Here is a 3913-nt window from a genome sequence, read left to right as displayed (position 1 = left end):
AGGTTCCAAAAAGGCGTTATATGTTTGGATGACGTCCTACTCGGAATTGTCTACGCGTAGACGGTCTCTCTTCCCTTAAGCACAACCACTCGAGTTTTGAGGACAAACGACAACCTACTTTTCTCGTCCTACTCAGCCTGTCTCATGTCCAGTTGGCAGGTCTAATACCTAGAATGAGCTAGAAACTTGACGGTTCAATCTAAACGTTCAGTAGCTGTATACCATATGTACCACCCGAAGAGTCGAACTAATACAGTACGAATCGAGATTAATTTCCCGGAGAAGCCCCAGGAGGAAGTTGCAAGTCTCATTCCAGAAGAACAGTTTGTCTAGAGACTCTGGGAACTAACAAAACGTGGTCGGATTTGTGGAAGAAAGAAACAGGTATGGTGGCTGTGCAAGAAATATGTGAAGCTGAACAACTGAGAATGCGGGTACACTGGTTGACATCTATTCAAATGCCAATAGCAATTCAGTTGCAGCTGTGGCGAACCTTGTATCAGTGGAAATGATATGATAAGGCAAAATAGTATTCTCCTAAACAACACCTTATTGTGATATCACGTAGTCAGATCTCAAACGCAGTTAAACCTCCAGTGAATTTTATTCGTCAGTCACTGAGAAAAACACCTGATTTACTTGGAGTCATTGTTCCATTATAAGATGTAAGGATGATCACAGGCTGGTACATTGTTGCCTTATTTCCTGAAGGGATCGATTACTTGCCACAAGATATCGCAATGCGTGCCGAAAGAGCTACAGATGAATTAGCGAATATACACTCATCTGCAAACTAATTTGGTTCTTTCGAGAGACTCACCTGGAACCCAGCTGAATCACTCGTTTATGATGTTCTCAGGACTGCGTCTACCTGATGAGCCCCAAGAAGGGCGAAACCGGTCGTGGGCTGTCGATGGATTTTCAGCAACCTTATGAGTAGTACATTACAAATATACATGTATCGCGATATTTCAAATATCGTAGCGACTGAAACATGAGGCGGCCTGGTGCAGCACATTCAGTTGCCTGAGAACATCATAAACGAGAGATTCAGCTGGGTTCCAGGTGAGTCTCTCGAAAGAACCAAATTAGTTTGCAGATGAGTGTATATTCGCTAATTTCGTGCAATTCGGTTTCAAGTAGAACACCAGGTTGACGGAAACCCGGGGACTGCGCCTACCTGATAAGCCCCAAGAAGGGCGAAACCGGTCGTGGGCTGTCGGTGGATTTTCAGCAACCTTATGACCTACAGGTGAACTTAAAACGTCGATTGCGGGTGTCGATATACTGGACACGACGTTAGTGACAGTCAAGTCTATTGTGGAAGCTGTGAATAAGCCTGCTACGAGTACTATTACTCGCACACAGCGAGTAACATATCGTAGGTGTACTTTTGGCTTTTTCATATTACCGCGAACATAGTTGCGCCCTGTGAGTGACGCTTCGTCCAACCGTGCAGGAAAGCCTCTAACAGTAATTGCGTACGGCTGAATTATCTCAGTAAACATCCAGAGGCTTGTTAAATCAATCTGCAAGGTGTGCCCCGTGTTAAATTTTGTCAAACCAAAGGATATTGCTAAGAATCATGGAACGATGAGTGGTCTCATTCAATCGCTTTTGTTTTATTTCGGTCGGCCTTACATTTATGACCAGTGGTAAAATACTGGTCAGCTAGCCATTTCAGAGCTGTATATACAAAGCTAAATTAAACAAGCAGCAAACCTAACCTTAGTTCTACAATGTATGTTCATTTTTCTGAGTCTCGGAAACGCATTACACTTAATGCATTAAAGGCACTGAGTTACTCTGGCTGACTGATTAGGTCACCAATCCATCTAACCATGCTTCACATTTGTAGTGCAGCCATCCAGGCGGTCGGAGAAATGAGTGTTCGAGCGAGGCTGATTTGGATGTACTGCAGTTAACGCCAAACCCGCTCTTACTTGAATTCATTGAGTTTGGATTTTCAAGTAATGAAATTAATATTCGGTGATTAAGCTGCCAAAAATCATTTGTACTAGGCTGAAGCCACTGTTAAAATAGAAGACTGTCCTTCGACGGCGAAGAAGAAGAAATGTTCATCGTCTTGCTGGCTAGGGCAATAACTCAGTCGCGACTAAATTCTGGCTGCGTGCTGGAAAGCTGACTGTTGCGGGCCGTCTTTTCGAGAAAAGCCGGGAAAGCGACCATCGCCGCCAATTCTCTCCCTACCCGACTTGCTATGCGTACCAGCTGCTGTCACTCGAAGCAGGGTCTAACGTGGATACTGCTGTCAACTGCCCACCGAGTCAAAACCGTTTGCATGGTCTTACTGAGTGGGTAACGAGCGGCGTTTCTTGAGTAGCAGACTGATCAGTGAAAACCTCACCTAGATCCGTGTGTCAAAGTTCGCGAACAGACTACCTCATCAGATAACATCGATGTACAGCTATTAGCTTGTTTGCTTGAACAGCGACGGCGCACGGACAGCAAGCGAAGCCTAACATAGTATGTGAACTTAGCAAAAATACTCTCTCGAGGGACTCACCCGGAGCCTAGCTGAATCAATCGTTTGTGATGTTTCCAGTCAACTGAATGTGCTGCAGCAGGCCACCTCATGTTTCAGTTGCCTCGATAATCGAGAAATTGCGACACATGTATATTCATAATGCACTACCTATAAGGTTGCTGAAAATTCTTCGATAGCCCATGAGTGTATTTGTCGAAATGTGTTCAATTTGGGTTCAAGTAGAACAAAAGGTTGACTGAAACTCGGGGACTGCACCTACCTGATGAGCCCTAAGGGGAAACCGGTCGTGGGCTGTCGGAGAATTTTCAGCAACCTTATGATTAGTGCATTATGAATATACATGTACCGCGATATCTCGAATAGCGTAGCAACTGAAACATGAGGCAGCCTGGTGCAGCACATTCAGTTGCCTGGAGACATTACAAACGAGAGATTCGGCTGGGTTCTAGGTGAGCCTCTCGCAAAACCAAACTTGTTTGCAAATGAGTGTACTTCGCTAATTTCGTGCAATTTGGTTTCAAGTAGAACATAAGGTTGGCGGAAACTCAGGAACTGCGTCTACCTGATGAGCCCCAACAAGGCCGAAACCGGCCCTGGGCTGTTGAGGGGATTTCAGCAGCATTTGAACAGACTCGCTAATTTCATCGGAACAAGGTTTACTGCAACGACACCACCAAAATAATTCAGCAACGCGAACTGAGTGTCCAGATGCAATTCGTATATCCTTTTATGACAGACCAGGTGAATCAGACAGAAAACGAGATAGAGGTTGTCTAAGGCTGCCGACAGTTAGCGACTCTTGGTTTCGGACGGCCAATTCATCAATCTCAGCTGCGACATTACCGACAGTATATCCCGAACTACTTTGGCGTTTTACTTTTCAGGGTATTGAAACTCCATACTCTGTTCCGCCTTCCACTTTGCAGTTAGATGCCCACTTCACTGTCTGTGGTCCGTCAGAGTATGATGTGACCAAGACGGGCGACATGGGTGGACACACGAGTATTCAACCGTAACAGGACTCACTTCCGACCATTGTTCGCTAGCTTCATGTTGCTGCACCATACTTCCAAAAGTAAACTGATGGTGTAGGTATGTAGACCGACGAAGTCACAAATGGAGTGGCAGTTTGGTGGATTTGACGGTCGGTGAGATTTGTCGCCACGTGCAGATTCAATGCTGGGTAAGTAGCCGGCGTGTACTAGAGAAGCGCTTGTGAAGCCAGCGAGAACAAATAGGGTAATATCTTCATAAGGGAAGCTACTCACAAGGTTGCTGATAACTCTTCGACAGCCCCTGTGAGTAGTTTTCTTCATGAAAATATACTGCGATATCTCGAATATCGTGCCAACTGAATCATGAGGCGGCCTGTGTGCAGCACATTCAGCTGGAGGACATCATAAA

Source organism: Opisthorchis viverrini (assembly GCF_000715545.1).
Source record: "Opisthorchis viverrini unplaced genomic scaffold opera_v5_46, whole genome shotgun sequence".
Taxonomy (NCBI): Eukaryota; Metazoa; Platyhelminthes; class Trematoda; order Opisthorchiida; family Opisthorchiidae; genus Opisthorchis; species Opisthorchis viverrini.
This window is presented reverse-complemented; position numbering follows the sequence as displayed.